Source organism: Papaver somniferum, chromosome 2, assembly GCF_003573695.1.
Source record: "Papaver somniferum cultivar HN1 chromosome 2, ASM357369v1, whole genome shotgun sequence".
Classification (NCBI taxonomy): domain Eukaryota; kingdom Viridiplantae; phylum Streptophyta; class Magnoliopsida; order Ranunculales; family Papaveraceae; genus Papaver; species Papaver somniferum.
Window position 1 is genome coordinate 171,404,126 of NC_039359.1, and position 24,841 is coordinate 171,428,966.

The following is a 24,841-nucleotide window of genomic DNA, read 5'->3' on the forward strand; positions in this document are numbered from 1 at the left end:
TGATAAAAAAATTGTCCATTAAATAGTAAATCCAGAACTTCTTATCCTAATAATTAATTAATGTTAATGATTAGGTTAACTAAATTAAATATGATTAATAATAAAATTAGACTAATCATTTGACTTATAGTTTACATTTGCAATCAAAACCACCAGAGTTTTTTTTTTTTTTTTGAAAACTAGAGTTATGTTTGGATTTTCCAACCATATATAAAACCGGGATAACTTCCGTGTATACGAAAGTTAGTTAAGCACTTACGGTTGGGAGTTCATATTTTCCCAACCGTATACAAAACCAAGGCAACCTATGGTTGGGTTTTCCCACCGTATACAAAAATTAGTAAAAAGCTTTTACGGTTGGGAGTTCATATTTTCTCAACCGTAGAAAATTTATACGGTGAGAAAATCAAAAATTTCCCACAGTAAATCAATCATACGGATTGATTCCCAACCGTATTCAGTTTTGAAGCTATTTTTTCAATCTGTAATTTGATCAAATCTAACCTATTTATCGGATCAAAAACATTAAAAAATGATTGATTTTCGATTCTTACCCAATTAAAATTAATACTGGCCGAGAATCGTTGATTAATCGTTGTTAAAGTAAAAAAAATAATAATGGCGATGGAGGAGAGAAGAGAGGAAAAAGAAGAGACGGGTGGTTTTAGGTTTAGATTTTTTTTTTTTTCCGATGGGGTTTAGTTTAGGTTCTGTTTTTGATTTAATTAGATTTAGGTTTTCAAAAAATATTTTTGTATTTTTGATAACAAAATAGAGTTCCCACATCCACATTTGGGATATTTGAATTCATTGGAGCCTTCAAAACCGAATCCAAGTCCTTGTAATAGGTTTCTTAGTTTATTGATTGTATAATCACAAGAAGGTTAGATCAGAAGAGCGGAGATTGTGGACCCACCTTACTTAATCTCCGTTTAATCTTGACGTCTTGTCTTTTTTTTCTTTGACCTCACTTTACCGAATCTAGATGATCTAATTACAACATTTCTACTATGATTAATTCTCTCTGGCTAAAATAAATAATCACTAGAGCAAACAAACAGCAGATCAGTTGTATCTCAGCAGTCCGGATTTTCCGCCGTGTGGATATTAGAAAAACTCTCTCCTTCTTTTTCTTCTGAAGGAAGTCTTTCTCTTTATCTTTCCACAAGAAAAGTAAAATGATGGGAAAATTTGGGAAAATGCCCCAATTTGGACTGCAATCTTGGAAAACTGCCCCAACGTTAAAAAAAGTTGGAAAACTACCCCACTGTTAGAAATCTCAGTTAACTCCGCGTGTGCGAGTTCTCACGTGCCAAAAAAAACAAAAATACCCCAAACCTACAAACACAATAACTTAGTGTCAGCAACTATAATACAGAACCATATAAACCCAAACACTTCTCAAGCACATAAACTCATAAACTCAGCAACATAACAAAATCCATAGGTTTATATTTTCCATCCCCATTTTCCCATTTATCACAGTTTGAGAAAAACAGGGCAACCATATTTTGCGGTTTAAAAAAAAAGGTTAAATAGTAAACATGGAACACTTCCTTTTATCAATTACAAAAATAAACCTTAAATTTTGGTTTCAATTAAACCCTAAATTACAATTTCAATTCCAATTGCAGAAGTAAACCGTAAATTTGGTTTCAATGAAACTCTAAATTACAATTGCAATTTCCGAATCACAAATTGACACAACACACAATGCAATTCAAACAAAATAAAGGATTGGGTTATATTTACTTACTTGTTTCGACGATCAAATCAACCCAAATCGTCTTCTTCTTCAACTTTCCTCGTCTGGAACTGTTTCTCAATCATTTTCTCGAGCTTTTAATCACGGCAACAGTAAAGTGATCGATTATTAATCATGAGCTGTTAATATTAACGTTAGAATCGATCCAAGAACAACGTCTTGCTTGATCTTCTCTTTTTTTTCTTCCCTTTTTCTCTTCTCTCGTCCGTTTTCGTTTTTCTCTACAGATCCAGAAAAAAAATGAAAATGAAAAATATGTTCGAGCCTTGTGAGATTTTAGGGCATAATTCCCACACGTGGTACTCACGTGTTTCACGTCCTCCTCTTAGTCCGTTGGATTAATTACTCGCATACGTGGCAAGATCTTAAGAGATGTGGGTGTTTTTGTCTTTTTCTAACACGTGAAAACTCGCACACGTGTAGTTAACCGGTATTTCTAACAGTGTGGCAGTTTTCCAACTTTTCTTAACGTTGGGACAGTTCTCCAAGATTACACCCTGAATTGGGACATTTTTCCCATTTTCCCTAAAATGTTTTGTGTAATCGGTAACATTCCACTTTGTGGATGGGATTTCGAATTAGCCATATACTACTCCCAAAGTTGATCCATTAGCTGATATGTTTGTCATGTACTCATCTCTAAATCCGTCCTGCACATAGACTACATAGTAATGTTTGTGGCTTTGTGCACTCACTCTTGCACTGAGAGACATCGTAGGAATTCAAGCATGCATGTGTACCTCGTATTCATTGCTGATCCGGTGCATGCACTTAAGCCAACTATTTCTCCTCTCTCTCTCTCCGTTCTCAATCCCTTGGCCCTTGCTAGTGTTTCATCTATCCGTTAGGCATAGGTATTTTTTTCCTGGCGCAAGTGGTGCTGATTTTCCGAGCCAATAATGACATTCAAATAATTGTAGATGTAATTAAGAGCCGACGACCACTGCACACTGGTAACTCCTTTTTTTTTTCTTTTTTTTCCGGTAAACTGAGGAATCACTGCCCACCGTAAAATGTTCTTCTGTCAATCATCGACTTAGTCTGTCCTTTTCTGGAGCGGTAAACATCAGTTGGCTGAGATTGGTATATAACAGTGGGACCTTTCTGTTTTTAATAATTTGTACCTGGTGCAATATTTGTATAGGGAAAGACAAGATTTTTGCTTCCTTCGAGAAAAAATAAATCCGTATGAAACTTTCCAAGATTTTACTATATTATTTTGAAAGCTTTGAGAGTGACCGTTGCGAATCTTGCAATGCTAGTTGTAGTACTTGCAGTAACAAGGAGTGAGGTGAGGTGGCTCATTTGTTTCGTTACAACTTACAAGGATGTCAACAGATTTTCAGGGCCATTTCTATAGCAATCACCAAAAAAAAAAAGAAAAAGTTGTTGAGACAGTGGATGGACAAACCTAGTTTTGCACTCCGGAAAATGCGTGGGCGGTTGATCATCAGGCGTAAGGGTGAAGACAAACCTCCAGCGGGTGAAGCTTACACGTGAAGGGAGATCATAATCCACGAGCAGGTGAAGACAATCCGCCAACGGTTAAAAACCTGACGGCTCTTTCTCAACGGCTACAATTTTGAAACCTATAAAATCCTTCATTTGAATTCGTTTCACTTCACACAACTACACTCTCTACTCTCTTCTTCCAAAATTCTTCTAAACAAGATCTTGCTACAAAATGAGCCAGTTTGTAATAAAAGTCACCAATAATTTTAGACAGAAAAGAGATCGAAAACATGAACCAATACGGAGTCCTACCACAAATGCATATTATACTCAGGATCGTGAAGCAGAGTTTGCTTCTCCGAGTGTCGTTGCTGCTTCATCATTAGTTCAAGGTCATGTGTTGGGGCATCAAGAGCGGTCTGATACTTATAATAAACTGAGAGGTGGATTTCAAGACTTAAATGTTGTTTATAATGGTCTACCCCCTGCAATCCGAGAAAGATTTGACAGATATCCCTGGCGTGTGTTTTATAATGTGAAGCCTCTAAAACACAACAACAAAATTACGATTGTACTAGTAGGAAGGTGGTCAACGATGCACAGGTTCCAGTTTTGGATTTTGAAATTGGAAAGTTCATTTAACTTAAATTAAATTTTATTTTTTAAGCAATTATTAAATAATCAAAAAACATAAATTGTAGTTCATATTATTTTTGTAATAGGATTCTGAGTAGTACTACCATTTTTATACTCTCTTTGTCTAAGTTATATAGGCGGAAAAACTAAATAACTTAGATTGAAAAAAATAGGTTTTATAAAAAAAAATCATCTCTTATCTTGTTGAGGAGGGATCCATTGACAAACCTTTTTTTTACAAGATCTCACAAGGTATCGAAGTCGTCGGATCACGATAGATGGACGACATAGATTGTATAGAATTCTTCAACTAGATCTGGAAAATACGGGCAAAACCGCCGCCGGATTTTCTTTCTTCTTCTTCGATTTCTTTGCTTATCTCTTTCTCTCTCTCTCAGTGTTATCTCTCGATAGTGCACACATTATACATGACTGATGCTATGTTGGGTTTGTTGGATTAATAACTTCTATTTATTTCGAAGGTTTGTTCTAAGTGTTGGAATTTTTCTCATTTTTTCTTTCTAGGATTTTGTTGATTATCGAATGCAAATCAGTTTTAATTTATTTGTTTGATTATCGATAAAAAAATATTGGATAGTTGATTTATTCCCATAAGGAACAATATAGATTTGATAGTGATGTTTTGTTTCTTCTTTGTGAGAACCTGAAAATTGGATTCTGATTTCATCCCTGTCAAACTAACATGTTAACGGGAATTCCCACTGGTGACCTTAGTAAACGACCAGTAGCTATGCCGTCGTTGGGTAGTGATCTAACGTATCCTGCTCTGGATGATTTATATTTTTCAATATCAAAAATCATGGTACATGGAACTCTACGACTAATTCAATATCCTTGGCTATCAATATTAGATGTGCAGATACATTGATACGAGCATTCTTTCTTTGGTGTTTTGGTCATTTTCTTCTTACGGATTCTAGTGGAGGATTAGATAAATGTTGGATTTTATTGTTGAATGAGTTAGATAGAGTTGGGGAATATGATTGGGGTATAGCTTTGTTAGGTAATACCTGTAAATTTCTTGACGAATGGTCAACCAAATGTAAGGATTTATCTGGAATGGTTATGGTACTTGAGTATTAGTACTATTATTACTTCCGCAACATGCAACCCTTGCTTGTCAGACACCAGGATGTTTTCCCAAATATTTTTCTCTTCAAGAAGTCTAACATTATATCAAGGAAGAGAGGACAAGGGGGAGTCCAAAAGGATACGAGGAAACACTCAGTCTCCAGCGCAAGAGCACAGATTGACACTAGAACAAGTGCATCATGTATTTGGAAACCATGTTTAGATAGTAAGTTTTTTGTGGGAGTGCATTATGAACATGCACTATAGTTATCCAGAAGGAGAATGTTGTTTTTTGACCTGGAAAAAACAAACATGAGAGTTAGTTGTTACTTGGCAGATAGATTCCAGATGCAGATAGCATGTGAGATTGTAGTCCCAGCAAATCCTCCAAATTTGCAATCAGTTGTGGACATAGGAAATGTAGATGCAGGCATCGACTATTATGCAGTCACTGGGGATCAATATAAAAGTTGGTGGAAGAAGAAGAGTGTTGAACCTTATGACATGTATCTAAAACACCTTAATATTTATCTATTGTTTATGCTTTCTTTGCTAAGTTTTCTTGTAAATTATGTATCTTATGTTTACTTTTGAGTGATTAGGTACTTTGGAGTCATTTGGGACAAAAGAAGAAGAAACAATGCAAAAGTGTCATTTCATGTCCAACTGCTGTTGGAGGCGAATTATTTCTCATTATTTGCTTTTATTTCTTCATCTCTGTCTGAAAATCATGTCGGCTTTAGTGATGCGATTTCTTTCTAAAAAGCACGACAGCTTTAGTGAGGAAGAGACATTGAAGAGATGAAGTGAATCTGAGAAGTAAGAAACGGATGCTATTGGGAGCTCGACCAAGGATAAAGGGGCTACTGTGGAGTCACTAAATGTTGTCAGTTGGTGGCCTTCCTACATGTCCTGTGTGCCTCAAGGAATTCCAATTCCTACACAAACCTGAAATTCAGAGAAGAGTTTCTTCTCATTACTACACATCTGAAATTGAGAAAGTAGAGAGAAGTGAGGATGGCGGCTACTGTTGATACTTCGAGAGATAAAATAGAGAAGAAATTGAACAATATAGAGAGATGGGGATACAAGAAGAGATGATGTTGATGTGTGTCTGAGAGTCAAAAGAATTCATAGATAAGAGTGAGTTATTCAGAGAGAGACGACTGCTTATTAATTGGTCGGGGAATCGGTGAAGGAAATTGATGTAGAGATGTTGCAAGGATTCAGATGGGTTTTGAGTTCGAGCAGTTGCAGATTGATGCAAAGAACTTGTTGAGGGTTTGACATCAGTGGAAGCACCGTGAAATTCATAGAAATCAGAAGAAATTCATGAGGTTTTAGATTCAATATTTCTATCTGAAGTTGGAGTTTAGGTTGATCTCAGGTTGGGTTCGAGTATTGCAGATCGAGAAGCTCTTTCTGGTGGTTGAAATCGTTTGAGCATGGGTCTGTTAACTGAAGCAAATTGGAACAAAATTGAGAGTTGTTATTGTCGATTAATTTACTTTAGAAGTGAAGAAGAAACCCAACTCATGGTTGATTTGAATCCGAATTAGCACAATGAATTGAAGGGTTTTTATGGAAGTGAAATATAAAGCTGCTATTGTTGTTGGTTCAAGAGACCTCAAGTGGATGCGAAACCTACAAATGGGTCTAGATGAGAAGATTTAACTGGAGGGCTGGATTTGGAGTTCTTGGGCTGAGAAGAATTGACAGAGTCAAATGGATGAATGACGGAGTAGAATCAGTTCAAAAGGGGATGTGCTGAGATGAACCAAGCAGTGATGCCAAATATATTGCAGTTGCAGCTGTGGTGGTGTATGTTAGTGGTAGATGATGCACTGAGCAGTGTTGTGTTGCAGGAGCAGAGTTGAGACGGAAGCAAGCAGAGGCAATAATGATATGAAACTACAGGCGACGGCGAACTCGCAAGTGAACTTGAACTGCAGATGTTGTTGAAGGCTAGGTGTTGCTGGTATCTTGAACATTGGATGGTAGCAGTTGTACGATTGTTGTCGTGTGACTGTAGAAGCTACGACATTGAGGTATACAGGACAAGCTGGTGTTTGATTGCAGTTACAATTGAAGAGATGGCTTGAACTATGAAATAGAGGTGGTGCTGAGTTGCAACTGAAATGGTAAGGGAACTGAGTTGTAAACGGAAGTTTGTGTTTTTGTAGGGTTATGCAACTGCAGTTAGTGATGGAATGACGTTTGACAGAGATCGATAGAAGGAAGTAGTGTTGTGTACTGAGATGGATGAGGAATTAGACTTGGAGGTGTTGTTGCTGCAGTGAAGAGATGTGGATGAATCTTTACAGTCCCAAAAGTGAGAAGAGAGGATGGTGGTTGCAGAATGGATGTGACGGTTTAATTGGATGTATGCTCAAGAATGCAGGGGAGATGGCCGGTTGTAGGAGGAATTGATTGAGCAAGAGAATAGGCTGTCAGTTCCCTGGAACTGACATGCCAAAGAATTATTGGGCTTAAGGAAATTGGTGATATTGGTCCATGACCAGATGGGTGTACACATGGGTTCGTTTGGTAAGCTCTGGCCGAGACTAGGAAATTGGTGGACCAAGAGAAACATATAAAAGAAACATCTCCCTGCCTATATCAAGGAGTTATCTTATCTCATCTTCTACTTTTGTTCTAGGGTTGAGAAACATGAGTTTTTTCTTTATTCTCTTTATGAACTCCATTAACATGAGTAGTTAATCTTATTATTGGTTACGGAGTAATTGAATTTCACATAACATTCTCTATGATATGATAAATTAGTTTTGTCTCCATATTATCCATTATGATTCACTATTTATATTATTACATGATTTGAATGATTTTTTGATCGAGTCGCGAATAAGTTGAGTTTGTTTTCATCTCTATTGCTAGATTAGGATTTTTTATACGCAAAAGTGATAAATTCCGATTACAAGTAACATAATTGTGAATATTGCTTGTAGTGATACATCCTAGTAGTCGCAAGTGGATCATAACCTTTGTTAAATCGAATTAGTGCTTTTACACATTCGATTGCTTTGATTGGCCTGAATTCATAGAACTTAATGCATCTAGGGTTGATGGAAAGAGGAGATTTGCGGGATATACTTGTGATCAAGGTGTCCTACGGCCTTTAATAAAAGAGAGATTAAATATCAATTCTAGTTATTGTTAAAAAGCATGTTTGTGAATGAAGATGAATCCTTAACAAATATTTGTTCTTTTTGATTTGCTTGTTTATTTCTTTATTTGCTTTTATTTTATCTTAATTTATAAAAATCAGAAAACTCCTCCTTTTGTTTATATAAGAAACCGAAACATATTGAAAACCTATTCCTCTATGTGGGAACGATCCTTTCTTATCCTTTCTATGTTATATATTTTGAGTAGTGAGAAAGTAATTTTTTTTGACGCATACGACAGCGATCAAATTTTGGCGTCGCTGCCGGGGAGGCAGCGGTTGTCACTTGTTTTTGGTTTCTTATTTTTTGTTTTCAGTTTTGTTTTTATTTTTGTTTATACATTTCTTATTTTCTGGTTTTTAAACTTGCTTTGAGAATCTTATTTCAGGTACCAATACTACGGACTGAGCATATTGGAGCAATGGATATGGTTTTCAACCTCCTCAACACCATGACAATTACCCACCATCTATGGGATACAATCAAAACCAATTTGTTGGCTATGATGCATATCCTAGACAACCTTACAATGATTTTCATACATACCAACAACAACCTTGTAGTGGATATGTAAGTCAAGCACCAAGGTGGGATAATTCTACTTCTAATTGGCTTCATTGAAGTTGTATGCAGATTATGAATGGATTGCAAGACATGCAACAAAGACTAAACCAACTTGACCATGATAGAGAGAACGCCGCCCAAATCATTTTCTACAACACTTTTCTTACCCGACTCTAGATCTTAGTTATGATCATTCACCCATTCAAAGGGAAGAGTCATGGGAAAGAGAACCTATTGTAGCAAATGGTGGTAAGCGTGTGAACGTTAGAAAACTTGCACCGAAATTATACAAGTTGGAAGATGATGGAGCCTCGGAAGAGCTTTTCGATGAAATTAGTAGGACCATTTATATGGAACTCAAACGACGTCGTGATAAAGGTTGGGAAACCGACAACGATTCTGATTTTGGTGAGTCTGAAAATAAAGACGAAGAGGAGTATGTGAGAATGTGACCGAATTAAGTAATGTTGTGGAAGACCCAATTAAGCTTGCACGTGATTATAATGATGATGTTTATGTCGAGACTTTGGTCGAGGCAAAAACGGACGAAGAATGCTTGCAAGTTTTGATAGAGGACCACGATGTGCAAGAGGTAAGTAATTCACTTGAATTCTTTAAGGATAAAGAGGATACCATAACACAAGAGTTGCAAGGTTTGTCTAACCCTTTTCCTATTAATCCTTCTCCTTTAATTCTTTATTGGCTTGAATGTATGTGCTTCGAGAATATTGTTAAATGACTTTGTTTCTAGATATCCACCATTAGAAACATTTGATTCTCATATTATGGATGTTTGTAAAGAAGAAACCGTGGTAGTCCCCGACTTCTATATTCTTTATACTTTCCAAGTGTGGACAAGAATAAGTGTGGGAGAAACTTGTATCGGTCAATAGCTTCGTTTCTGTTTTATATTACTAATATTTTTTATGAAGCCAGTGTTTGCAAAACAGGTATTATGGGTGGATCCCCAACTTTTCAGATTATTGGTGTATGGGGAATTCGTCTTGAAAGTCGGGCTGACGACTTTAAACCAAGCGCTAAGTGGGAGGCAACCCACCAGTTTTGTATCTTTATATTTATCTTTTTATTTTTAAGCATTTTATCTTTGTTTTTGTATATCATTTGCGGAATTTCCCACCTTGAACTTTACTTTGAATGACTAAATTTTACATTGAGGACAATATAAAGTTTAAGTGTGGAGGAGCATTTATATGTTTGTAGAGTTTGATGCCTTTAGTAAAAAAAAATATTAAAAAATAAATAAATAGAAAAATAGAAAAAACAAAATTGCTTTATACATTCCGAAACCTAGAAACATGTGCCTTTAGGATGACACTATCAATCTAAATGGATGGAACCATCTTGGCTACAGGAGTGGAGGAACCCATTAACTAAAAGGACAAAATTATTCAAGTGTTAGAAATAATATGATAGTTGTTACCATATCTCGAAATGTCACCACATCACCTTCTGTTTTTATTTTTGCAAGCTTTTTGTTTATCTAAGTGATTTGGTGGGTCACTAACATCGAGTTATTATTACTGCTAGGATGAAATAGAGTGATTGAGCAACTAAAAAAAAGACTTGACCAATTAGACCAACCGGAATAAAAAATGACACTTGGATGACAATATGCGTGTGTTCTCCCTGTCTCCGTCGCCTAAACAAGCTGGAACGCAGGATCCATGGGAATTATCATGTAATCTGCTGACAAGAAGCATGCGCTTGGATCCAAAAGATCTAATCATGTTGTCAAGTAAAACGAATTTTTTTTTTGTTGTTGTTATTGTTCAATAAAATCGACTCCTGGTTCCGTTGTATATGCCAGTTGAGTTGATCTAGAATTAAGATTTATCACCGCTGGTTCCCTTGTATATGTCAGCTGTGTTGATATTAGAATTCAGACCAGTATCTCAATCCAATATGATTCGTAGGTTCATCATGGCGGTGACCTTCATACGGATATGGGAAACACCATTCACTTAGTCAACATTCGCAAACATCTATTTCTATATTCAGCTTCTTAATATATTCATTTGTGATTGTGGTTAGTCATATTACGAGTATTGTGGTTTGTTCAAGTTTCTGAGTAGATCTTAATTTACATATATATTAATTTGGATTCGTGTCAGGGTACATCCTCCAATAGCCATTTTGGATTCGTTCATAGATTTGTCACGGGTAGCTGGAGTTGGAAATATAGGTTTTGTAGGTAGACCTCTTGTAAACCTTCACGTGACTATTACTCGTCCACTAGGGACACCCATGGGTTCAAAATCATGTTATTCATGCTAACAATAACCGTATCCTCGACGACACGGAGTTGTAAGTATGTTTTTATTGATAACGTTTTGATAGTGCCAAGGTAGAACTCAGATTTTAACTAACAATAACCGTATCCTCGACGACACGGAGTTGTAAGTATGTTTTAGAATAGTTTAGTTTGATTTGCCCGAGGAATATCAAAGTCTAAGTGTGGGGGAATTTGATAGGTGTCTAAAACACCTTAATATGTATCTATTGTTTATGCGTTCTTTGCTAAGTTTTCTTGTAAATTATGTATCTTATGTTTACTTTTGAGTGATTAGGTACTTTGGAGTCATTTGGAACAAAATAAGAAGAAACAAGGAAAAAGTGTCATTTCATGTGCAACTGCTGTTGGAGGCGAATTATTTCTCATTATTTGCTTTTATTTCTTCATCTCTGTCTGAAAAGCATGTCGGTTTTAGTGATGTGATTTCTGTCTAAAAAGCACGACATATTTAGTGATGAAGAGACATTGAAGAGAAGAAGTGAATCTGATAAGTAAAAAACGGATGTTATTGGGAGCTCGGCCAAGGATAAAGGGGCTACTGTGGGGTCACTAAATGTTGTCAGTTGGTGGCTTTTCTACATGTCCTGGGTGCCTCAAGGAATTCCAATTCCTACACAAACCTGAAATTCAGAGAAGAGTTTCTTCTCATTACTACACATCTGAAATTGAGAAAGAAGAGAGAAGTGAGGATGACGGCTACTGTTGATACTTCGAGAGACAAAATAGTGAAGAAATTGAACAACATAGAGAGATGGAGATACAAGAAGAGATGATGTTGTTGTGTATCTGAGAGTCACAAGAATTCAGAGATAAGAGTGAGTTATTCAGAGAGAGACGGCTGCTTATTAATTGGTCAGAGAACCGGTGAAAGAAATTGATGTAGAGATGTTGCAAGGATTTAGATGGGTTTTGAGTTCGAGCAGTTGCAGATTGATGCAAAGAAATTGTTGAGGGTTTGACATCGATGGAAGCAGTGAACAAATGGGTTAGAATCCGTGAAATTCAGAGAAATCAGAAGAAATTCATGGGGTTTTAGATTCAATTTTTCTGTCTGAAGTTGGAGTTTAGGTTGATTTCAGGTTGGGTTCCAGTATTGCAGATTGAGATGCTCTTTCTGGTGGTTGAAATCGTTTGAGCATGGGTCTGTTAACTGAAGAAAATGGGAAAAAAATTGAGAGGTGTTACTGTCGATTAATTTGCTTTGGAATTGAAGAAGAAACCCAAGTCAGGGTTGATTTGAATCTGAATTAGCAAAATGAATTGAAGGGTTTTGATGGAAGTGAAAGATCAAGATGTTATTGCTGTTGGTTCAAGAGACCTCAGGTGGATGCGAAAGCTACAAATGGGTCTAAATGCGAAGCTTGAACTGGAGGGCTGGATTTGGAGTTCTTGGGCTGAGAAGAATTAACAGAGTCAAATGGATGAATGACATAGTAGAATCATATCAAAAGGGGATGTGCTGAGATGAACCAAGCAGTGATGCCAAATGTATTATAGTTGCAGCTCTAGTGGTGTATGGCAGTGGTAGCTGATCCACTGAACATGGTTGTGTTGCAGGAGCAAAGTTGAGATGGAAGCAAGCAGAGGCAATAATGATATGAAACTGCAGGCGATGGCCAACTCGCAAGTGAACTTGAACTGCAGATGTTGTTGAAGGCTAGGTGTTGCTGGTATCTTGAACATTGGCTGGTAGAAGCTGTACGATTGTTGTCGTGTGACTGGAGAAGCTACGGCATTGAGGTATACAGGACAAGCTGATGTTTGATTGCAGTTACAATTGAAGAGATGGCTTGAACTATGAAATAGAAGTGGTGCTGAGTTTCAACTGAAATGGTAAGGGAACTGAGATGTAAATGGAAGTTTGTGTTGTTGCAGGGTTTTGCAGCTGTAGTTAGTGTTGTGTACTGAGAGCGATGAGGAATTAGAATTGGAGGTGTTGTTGCTGCACCGAAGAGATGTGGATGAATTTTTACAGTCCCAGAAGTGAGAAGAGAGGCTAGTGGTTGCAGAATGGATGTGATGGTTTCATTGGATGTATAATCAAGTATGCAGGGGAGATGGCCGGCTATAGGAGGAATTGATTGAGAAAGACAATAGGCTGTCAGTTCTCTGGAACTGACAGGACAAAGATTTATTGGGCTTAAGAAAATTGGTGGTATTGGGCCATGACCAGATGGGTGTACACATAGGTTCGTTTGGTAAGCCCTGGCCGAGACTAGGAAATTGGTGGACCAAGAGAAACATATAAAAGAAACATCTCCCTGCCTATATCAAGGAGTTATCTTATCTCATCTTCTACTTTTGTTCTAGGGTTTAAAAACATGAGTTTTTTCTTTATTCTTATTATGAACTCCATTAACATGAATAATTAATTTATTATTGGTTATGGAGTAATTGAATTTCACATAACATGCTCTATGATATGATAAATTAGTTTTGTCTCCATATTATCGATTATGATTCACTATTTATATTATTACATGATTTGAATGCTTTTGTGATCGAGTCGCGAATCGGTTGAGTTTGTTTTCATCTCTATTGCTAGATTAGGATTTGTGATACGCAAAAGTGATAAATTCCTGATTACAAGTAGCATAATTGTGAATATTACTTGTAGTGATACATCCTAGTAGTCGCAAGTGGATCATAACCTTTGTTAAATCGAATTAGTGCTTTTACACGTTCGATTGCTTTGATTGGCTTGATTTCATAGAACTTGATGCATCTAGGGAACTAAACTTGATTAGTGCTTTTACACTTTACGTTGTTCTCTAAGATAGAATTCATATTCACATCTTTTAATGTGTTTGTTGATGGCAAGAGGAGATTTACGGGATATACTTGCGATCAAGGTATCCTAGGCCTTTGATAAAAGAGAGATTAAATATCAATTCTAGTTATTGTTAAAAAGTATGTTTGTGAATGATGATGAATCCTTAACCAATATTTGTTCATTTGATTTGCTTGTTTATTTCTTTATTTTCTTTTATTTGATCTTAATTTATACAAATCAGAAAATTCCCCCCTTTGTTTATATAAGAAATCGAAACATATTGACAACCTATTCCTCTATGTGGGAACGATCCTTTCTTACCCTTGCTATATTATATATTTTGAGTAGTGAGAAAGTAATTTATTTTGACGCATACGACAGCGATCAAATTTTGGCGCCGCTGCCGGGGAGGCAGCGGTTGTCACTTGTTTTTGGTTTCTTGTTTTTAGTTTTGTTTTTATTTTCGTTTATACATTTCTTATTTTCTGGTTTTTAAACTTGGTTTGAGAATCTTATTTCAGGTACCAATACTATGGAAGGATCATATTGGAGCAATGGATATGGTTTTAAACCTCCTCAACACTATGACAATTACCCACCATTTATGGGATACAATCAAAACCAATTTATTGGCTATGATGCATACCCTAGAAAACCTTACGGTGATTTTCATACATACCAACAACAACCTTGTAATGGGTATGTAAGTCAAGCACCTAGGTGGGATAATTTTACTTCTAATTGGCTTCATTCGAGTTGTATGCAGATTATGAATGGATTGCAAGACATGCAACAAAGACTAAAGCAACTTGACCATGATAGAGATAACGCCTCCCAAACCAATTTCTACAACACTTTTTCTTACCCGACTCTAGATCGTAGTTATGATCATTCACCCATCCAAAGGGAAGAGTCATGGGAAAGAGAACATATTGTAGCAAATGGTGGTAAGCGTGTGAATGTTAGAAAACTTGCACATAAATTATACAAGTTGGAAGATGATGGAGCCTCGGAAGATATTGTCGATGACATTAGTAGGACCATTCATATGGAACTTAAACCGTCGTGATAAAGGTTGGGAAACCGACGACGATTCTGATTTTGGTGAGTCTGAAAATAAATTTGAAGAGGAGTATGTTGAGAATGTGACCGAATTAAGTAATATTGTGGAAGACCCAATTAAGCTTGCACGTGATTATAATGATGATGTTTATGTTGAGAGTTTGGTTGAGGCAAAAACGGACGAAGAATGCTTGCAAGTTTTGATAGAGGACCACGATGTTCAAGAGGTAAGTAATTTACTTCAATTCTTTAAGGATAAGGAGGATACCATAACATAAGAGTTGCAAGGTTTGTCTAACCCTTTGCCTATTAATCCTTCTCATTTAACTCTTATTGGCTTGAATGTATGTACTTCGAGAATATTGTTAAATGACTTTTTTTCTCGATATCCGCTATTAGAAACATTTGATTCTCATATTATGGATGTTTGTAAAGAAGAAACCGTGGTAGTCCCCGACTTCTATATTCTTTATACATTTCCAAGTGTGGACAAGAATAAGTGTGGGAGAAACTTGTATCGGTCAATAGCTTCGTTTCTGTTTTATATTACTAATATTTTTATGAAGCCGGTGTTTGCAAAATAGGTACTATGGGTGGATCCCCAACTTTTCAGATTATTGATGTATGGGGATTTCGTCTTGAAAGTCGGGCTGACGACTTTAAACCAAGCGCTAAGTGGGAGGCAACCCACCAGTTTTGTATCTTTATCTTTATCTTTTTATTTTTAAGCATTTTATCTTTGTATTTGCATATCATTTGCGGAATTTCCCACCTTGAACTTTATTTTGAATGACTAAATTTTACATTGAGGACAATGTAAAGTTTAAGTGTGGGGGAGAATTTATATGTTTGTAGAATTTGATGCCTTTAGTAAAAAAAATATTAAAAAATAAATAAATAGAAAAATAGAAAAAACAAAATTGCTTTATACACTCTGAAACCTAGAAACATGTGCCTTTAGGATGACACTATCAATCTAAATGGATGGAAACATCTTGGCTACAGGAGTTGAGGAACCCATTAACTAAAAGGACAAAATTATTCAAGTGTTAGAAATAATATGATAGTTGTTACCATATCTCGAAATGTCACCACATCACCTTCTGTTTTTATTTTTGCTAGCTTTTTGTTTATCTAAGTGATTTGGTGGGTCACTAACATTGAGTTATTATTACTGCTAGGATGAAATAGAGTGATTGAGCAAGTAAAAAAAAAGACTTGACCAATTAGACCAACCGGAATAAAAAATGACACTTGGATGGCAATATGCGTGTGTTCTCCCTGTCTCCGTCGCCTAAACAAGCTGGAACGCAGGATCCATGGGAACTATCATGTAATCTGCTGACAAGAAGCATGCGCTTGGATCCAAAAGATCTAATCATGTTGTCTAGTAAAACGAATTTTTTTTTTTGTTGTTGTTATTGTTCAATAAAATCGACTCCTGGTTCCGTTGTATATGCCAGTTGAGTTGATCTAGAATTAAGATTGTTCACCGCTGGTTCCCTTGTATATGCCAGCTGTGTTGATATTAGAATTCAGACCAGTATCTCAATCCAATAGGATTCGTAGGTTCATCTTGGCGGTGACCTTCAGACAGATATGGGAAACACCATTCACTTAGTCAACATTCGCAAACATCTATTTCTATATTCATCTTCTTAATCTATTCATTTGTGACTGTGGTTAGTCAGATTCAGAGTATTGTGGTTTGTTCAACTTTCTGAGTATAGCTTAATATACATATATATTAGTTTGGATTCGCGTCAGGGTATCTCCTCCAATAGTCATTTTGGATTCGTTCATAGATTTTTCACAGGTAGCTGGATTTGGAAATATAGGTTTTGTAGGTAGACCTCTTGTAAAACTTCACGAGACTATAACTCGTCCACTAGGGACACCTAGGGGTTCAAAGGCCTGTTGTTCATGCTAAGAGTAACCGTATCCTCGACGACACAGAGTTGTAAGTATGTTTTAGAATAGTTTAGTTTGATTTGCTCGAGGACTAGCAAAGTCTAAGTGTGGGGGAATTTGATAGGTGTCTAAAACACCTTAATATTTATATATTGTTTATCCTTTCTTTGCTAAGTTTTCTTGTAAATTATGTATCTTATGTTTATTTTTGAGTGATTAGGTACTTTGGAGTCATTTGGAACAAAAGAAGAAGAAACAAGGTCAAAATGCCATTTCATGTGCAGCTGCTGTTGGAGGCGAATTATTTCTCATTATTTGATTTTATTTCTTCACCTCTGTCTGAAAAGCATGTCGGCTTTAGTGATGCGATTTCTGACTAAAAAGCACGACAGCTTTAGTGATGAAGAGACATTAAAGAGAAGAAGTGAATCTGATAAGTAAGAAACGAATGTTATTGGGAGCTCGGCCAAGGATAAAGGGGCTACTGTGGAGTCACTACATGTTATCAGTTGGTGGCCTTAATACATGTCCTGGGTTCCTCAAGGAATTCCAATTCTTACACAAACCTGAAATTCAGAGAAGAGTTTCTTCTCATTACTACACATCTGAAATTGAGAAAGAAGAGAGAAGTGAGGATGGCGGCTACTGTTGATACTTCGAGAGATAAAATATTGAAGAAATTGAACAACATAGAGAGATGGAGGTAGAATAAGAGATGATGTTGTTGTGTGTCTGAGAGTCACAAGAATTGTAGTGATGCTAAATGTATTGCAGTTGCAGCTCAGGTGGTGTATGGCAGTGGCAGCTGATGCGCTGAACAGGGTTGTGTTGCAGGAGCAGAGTTGAGATGGAAGAAAGCAGAGGCAATAATGATATGAAACTGCAGGCGATGGCGAACTCGCAAGTGAACTTGAACTGCAGATGTTGTTGTAGGCTATGTGTTGCTGGTATCTTGAAAATTGGCTGGTAACAGCTGTACGATTGTTGTCGTTTGACTGGAGAAGCTACGACATTGAGGTATAAAGGACAAGCTGGTGTTTGATTGCAGTTACGATTGAAGAGATGGCTTGAACTATGAAATAGAGGTGGTGCTGAGTTGCAACTGAAATGGTAAGGGAACTGAGCTATAAATGGAATTTTGTGATGTTGCAGGGTTATGCAACCGTAGTTAGTGATGGAATGACGCTTGACAGGGATCGATGGAAGGCAGTAGTGTTGTGTAATGAGATGGATGAGAAATTAGAATTGGAGGTGTTGTTGCTGCAGTGAAGAGATGTGGATGAATCTTTACAGTCCCAGAGTGAGAAGAGAGGCTGGTGGTTGCATAATGGATGTGAAGGTTTCGTTGGATGTATGCTCAGGAATGCAGGGGAGATGGCCGGCTGTAGGAGGAATTGATTGAGCAAGAGAATAGGGTGTCAGTTCTCTTGAACTGACATGCCAAAGATTTATTGGGCTTAAGGAAATTGGTGGTATTGGGCCATGACCAGATAGATGTACACATGGGTTCGTTTGGTAAGTTCTGGCCGATACTAGGAAATTGGTGGACCAAGAGAAACATATAAAAGAAACATCTCCCTGCCTATATCAAGGAGTTATCTTATCTCATCTTCTACTTTTGTTCTAGGGTTTAGAAACATGAGTTTTTTCTTTATTCTTGTTATGAACTCCATTAACATGAGTAGTTAATCTTATTATTGGTTATGGAGTAATTGAATTTCACATAACATGCTCTATGATATGATAAATTAGTTTTGTCTCCATATTATAGATTATGATTCACTATTTATATTGTTACATGATTTGAATGCTTGTTTGATCAAGTCGTGAATCGGTTGAGTTTGTTTTCATCTATATTGCTAGATTCAGATTTGTTATACGCAAATGTGATAAATTCTTGATTACAAGTAGCATAATTGTGAATATTGCTTGTAGTGACACATCCTAGTAGTCACAAGTGGATCATAACCTTTGTTAAATCGAATTAGTGCTTTTACATGTTCGATTGCTTTGATAGGCCTGATTTCATAGAACTTAATGCATCTAGAGAATTAAACTTGATTAGTGATTTTACACGTTAGGCTGTTCTCTAAGATAGAATTCATATTCACATCTTTTAATGTGTTTGTTGATGGCAAGAGGAGGTTGGCGGGATATACTTGCGATAAAGGTATCCTAGGGCCTTTGATAAAAGAGAGATTAAATATCAATTCTAGTTATTGTTAAAAAGCATGTTTGTGAATGAAGATGAATCCTTAACCAATATTTGTTCTATTTAATTTTCTTGTTTATTTCTTTGTTTGCTTTTATTTTATCTTAATTTATAAAAATCAGAATACTCCCCCCTTTGTTTATATAAGAAACATAAACATATTGACAACCTAGTCCTCTCCGTGGGAGCGGTCCTTTCTTACCCTTGCTATATTATATATTTTGAGTAGTGAGAAAGTAATTTATTTTTGACGCATACGACAGCGATCACCTTATCTCACTGAGTCATACCATGCACAGAATGTCGATGAGATAACATTTGGTAGCACAACTGTTCCTCGCCATTTCTTTTCTAATCATCCGCCTCCTAACATGATATCACAGACATATAGTTATGGCACATAGAATTAGCCCTTGTCACAGCTGCCGAATATAGATTTCACTTTACCATTTTCCAATGAAGCCGGCATAGAACATCCAGTACCAGTTCCAAGGATTCCTTGTCTGTATAACTTTTGCCAGATGGGTTTGACAATGGTAGGTACATTTACATTTGTATGCATTTTCATTTTAAGTTTCTTGAATATTTAACTAAATCTCTCTACTTTATACTTGTAGAAGGATTGTTATAGGTTTATGGAACTACAATGTTCATTCGAGCTTGGAGCTCGTCAAGTCGTATGGAGTGACGCACTGCGTCGAGCTACAACTTCATGTTCCTCATCTTGCAGATCTTCTTTCTTCTTCAATACCATCTTTCTTTTCCCAACAACCAAACAATCCAGAAGACCACACATTGGGTGGTACATATTCACAATGGCCCACAGGTCAAGAATTTTACACTCTTAGGTGTGAAGATGGAGCTACTACATCACAACATCAACAAAAACATTACCAAAGCAATGAATTTACCAATGCGTTGATGGATGAACCCGTTCCTAACGTTGTTTACGATACTCAATTCACCCAACCATCCCGTGATTTCTTTTTGATTGAATGAAAGTACTTGTAGTGTTTATGAAAACATATGAAGTGTTATTTCTTTTTTATGGAGTGTTATATTTTTATGGCGTGTTTTAACTGCTTTTTATTTAATGGAGTGTTATTTTTTATGGCGTGTTTTAAGTGTGTTTTTTTTTAATGGAGTGTCTTCATTTTTATGGGTGATTTGTAAAAGCTTTTTGTATTCGTTATATTAGGTACATTATGCAAGGAGCTTTGAGAAGAATTTTGTTCGATCTTCCGGATGATGAAGATGATACTGAGACGAATGTTCTAGCCGTGGCTACGCTTTTGGAGTCACATAGGAGGCAAGGAATACATCATCCCGTCCAGAATGAAGTCAAGAACCGTCAGAGGGTGCATAGAAAACATGAAGATGCCAATGCTCGTATGATGCAACAATACTTCAATTTCAATTGTATGTATGGTCCAAAGAAGTTCAAAGGTCGGTTTACTTTTCCTCGTCCCCTTTGAAAAGACGAGGGTACCCAAATATACCTCAATCTAAAACTTTTCAACCTATAAGTCCTTTCTCCGAAAGTGATTGTCTATAGACTGAGTTGACAATACAACTAATCGGTTCACACTTCGTGTGATCGTATATGGATACGAGATCGAGACAATACGACAACAAGATAATTTGTGTGATTGACTATGGATACAAGATCGAGACAATACAACAACGAAGTATGTTTGCTTGATAATAGGTTCGGATTTAACCAAACACTAGGGATTGTCTATCAAGTAAAATAGGAATTAACGTTTGTGTAATTTACTTTAAATTATAATAACAACAATTATAATTTCGGAAAATAAAAGTAAATGACACAACAAAACTTTGTTAATAAGGAAACCGCAAATGCAGAAAAACCCCGGGACCTAGTCCAGAATTGGATGCTCTCATAATTAAGCCGCTATACAAAATCAAACCACTTCGTATAGTTGAGACCAAGAAACTAAACCTATAGTTCACCTAGTTTACTCAGTATCCCTGCGCCTCCAGCTTGTTAATAAGTCACGCATTTGGAACAATTCCTTTGGTTCGTATTCCAAACAGTAAAGGAACAACAAATCTGTTCGGTAACAATTCTTTTCAAACAACGTGATATGAGTTTGACAAAGGCTCTTCCGTTTAACCAATAAACTCCTTTGTCGTGTCCTTACATCAATCTCTCAACAACTACCGAAGTAATTTTTAGACTATGCAGGCAATACTGTTAATCACAAAGAAGTGTATTGATGCCGATCTACTCAACTAATCAATCCAATCTATCACAAAGATAAACCAATTATAGTTGGATCCCTTTCCAGCCAAAATACGTGTTGTGCACACCAAAGATTATGAACCTAAAAGGTCTTCTTGTCTTCAAATCTTCTTTAATCTTCAATCAACACCTGCGCACAATCAACTTGAATATCTTGTGATCAATCACACACAGAACGGAGCCTGTTAACATTGGATTATCACAAGACGTCTTTAGATCTACAAACAGTCTAAAGATCCCCGTCGAAACTTCGATCTAGTTTGAGTGAATCTTATATCAGAAGAGAAGATTTTCAAGCATAAACAAGCTAGGTGCAATCTAAGTTCAACAACCGTTAGTCAATCAAATCTATCGAAAACTAATAATAAACCGAAATTATCTAGTTTCCCACCAATGGTACTAATAGAGATTCTCAATCCCAAAGAAGTCTTTAAACTGAGCGGCCGTAAGAGATTTCTCCTAATTAGGTTACTTTCCTCTCCGAATAGGCGGTTCCACCAGTAACAACACAACTAGGTAGTTTTGCTGGCTCTGAGGATTAGTTTGCTAGAATGCAAACTTCAATATTTATAGACAAGGAAGTTTGGACACCAACGAATTTCCAAAACCAAATATTCTCAAAGATATGCAATAAACACAAAATCTGTTTTCATAACTCCTGGAAATGCACTGTCCAAATATTGACCGAAATCCCAATAGAAATATCTATAATCAGTAAATGCACATTACTAATTATTATTTTCTAAATATATGCATTTAATTGCTAGAGATTAAATAGCATATAAAAACTAAGAAACCTTAATTAAAAGATTCTCAATTTATTTCGATCATGGGATTCTCCTTTAGCTATTAAGGAATATCTTTGAACAATTAATGATAAGTGTTACTGCACATGTTCAAACTATGTCGACATCTTTACTTTGCAAGTCCTTTTTCATACTTACAATCTTGGAAACGATTTGCCACATTTCCAAAAAAGTTTAGAATCGGTTCGTCTGAATTCCAAGAACTATATGATTGATTATCCTATCAAATCACCAATTATGGGTTTCACAGTTCTACCAAAACAAGTTCGGTTCTACCTCCATGTGAGTATTGTGCATAGTCACACTAGTTACCAAAATTCGGTTGACTAGGTACTAGGATCGGCTCCCCAAAACTTATGGTAACTACCTGTATTCGGTTGCACATGTCCATAGGATCGGTTCCCCCAAAACTACAAACTTGTTGCACATGTTCATAGGATCGGTTCCCCCATCTACTAAAAACGTGTTTCACCTCTTACAAGGATCGATTCCCTCTCGCAAATTTGTTGCACCTCTTACTAGGATCGGTTCCCCAATGACTAGATAAAAATTTCTATTTACAAGGCATTGATCATACCATCTTGAGTGATTACTTAAGATCGGTTTAACTAATAAAATTCATACCAATACATAAGTCAGGCCTTGTGAATAGTTTTACCAAGATACATAAACAAGTTTATGAGCGGTTATACTAAACACACATATTGGTAATTCAAAATATATTTGCAATGAATAAAATTACCAATAAGCCTAGCGATGTCCCTTTCGATTCACAAAACAAGTTTATGAACTTACTTCCTTTAAACGAATGTAAAAAATTGTTTCCTAGGATGAAATATTCACTCATACCCATACATAATCACAATAGCATTCATGTGATCATGTTGATGTCTTATATCGAAAGTTTAATGGTTAAGCAATAAATCTCGTATTGTATTCCTTAATACTATGTCTAACTAGAGTTTCATACACAGCTTCGCAGTTATGTTTTCAATATGCATGACTTGAAAGATATGTTAGGGAATTAAACAATTCAAGTCAAATATTACTAACCTTGAGAGGAAGGATGATATTTTCGTTGTAGCTCCATACTTCTTCACATTCTTCAAGTCTTCATGTAATACTCATAAGTCTCATGTCCTAATACTTTCAAGCTAACCTATACGAAGTTGACTCTAGTATGTAATCAAGCGACTCTTTAAATGAGTTTTGATTCACTAAAATATGACAACCAACCTTGACATACCAACACTTGGTGGGTTCAACCGAGCTATGCTCTAATAATCTCCCCCTTTGTCAATTTTAGTGACAAATCTCTTACATCATATGGATAAACAAATTACAAAAATTCATTATACACATACGCTTGATTCCAAGTTCAACGACACAAAACCTGCATTAAATTCAATCCTTAAATGTCGTTGTTGATATTATAATAACAAAGATAATACTCCCCCTAAAGGTAAGATAGGGATATTTTCAATACGCACGTCTTTGTTATTTCCACGTAGTTTCTCATAGCTACATATCATATGGTATGTGACTCCCCCTTAGTCTATGCTTTCAATCTTTTCGTTAGAATAAACGATTTAGCACAAATGTCCTTTCCCTTAGTGATACCAACTCACAACAAGTCAATATCACTTGTTTACTCCATATATTTCTCCCCCTTCTTGTCACAAAATGACAAGGAAACGAAAAAATAAAGGACAAACCGAAAGGATCTTACAAATCTCACAAACATAGTTTGCAAACCTATAAGAGTTGAGCACGAGGGTTTTACAGACCATTTTAAATAACCAATATCAAAACCGAAACTACAAGTAATTTGGTTTTAACATGTTATCTAGGAAACAATTTCCCGAAGCAATTTTCCCTAATAGTTTAGCACATCAAAAATCAACTAAGCACCTTAGTTCTTTTGCTAAACTGATTGTACAAATATAATCGCTTGTTCGATAAGACCAAAATAAAGATCAGAATTAACTTTATTTTTCTCATCAGGCTCTTATTATTCTCAAAAATAACTTAGACCTTTCACTTTTAAACAAGACAAATAATAGGTTATGTTAGATCATTGCTCGGTCGAACTCGCATGCGTTGCTATCTCAAGCATGTTTGTCAATGTTAGTGATCAAACCTATAAGTCTTGATTTCTAGTCTAATATAGCTAAGTTTCGGACTAGGATAGAAAGTGTAGTTGAGCTCAAGAACTCCATGGAGGATCATCATACAAGACGAAGAACTACTCAAGGAACTGGTGTAACTTCATCGACAAAAACGTATGTGGAGACTTGAACTTATCGATCACTCAAAAGTCTATCTACTCTATCTTCTATCTTGAGACAAAAGTCGTTTTGCTATATGGACTTTGATTATACACATTTGGTATTTCGAGCCGAGTTTAACTTTCCTATCTATTTCTCTAAATATGTGTTGGTAAGCTTTCGCTTTGGCCAAGTTCATCTTTACCTAGTGACGAAATTCATGTTATGTTTCAATAACTTTGAAAATTGCTTTGACGAAAAATGGTTTGTGAATAACAACTATATAACGTCCTCTAAGAATGTTTCAATGATTGAAATGAGAGTTTAGATTATATAACCAATGATGGATATAAGAATTGTTGTGGAAACACATATATGTACAAGTCCTTATTCCTTGAACCAAAGTTTGCGAACTTTGTTGATCAAGATAACCGAAACAATATCCGTGAACTAAGTCCGCGAACTGGCGGAAGTTCTCGACCCGAGAAAATCTGCTGGAGTTTGAGAACTCCTTCCGGGAACTTAAGTCCGCGAAC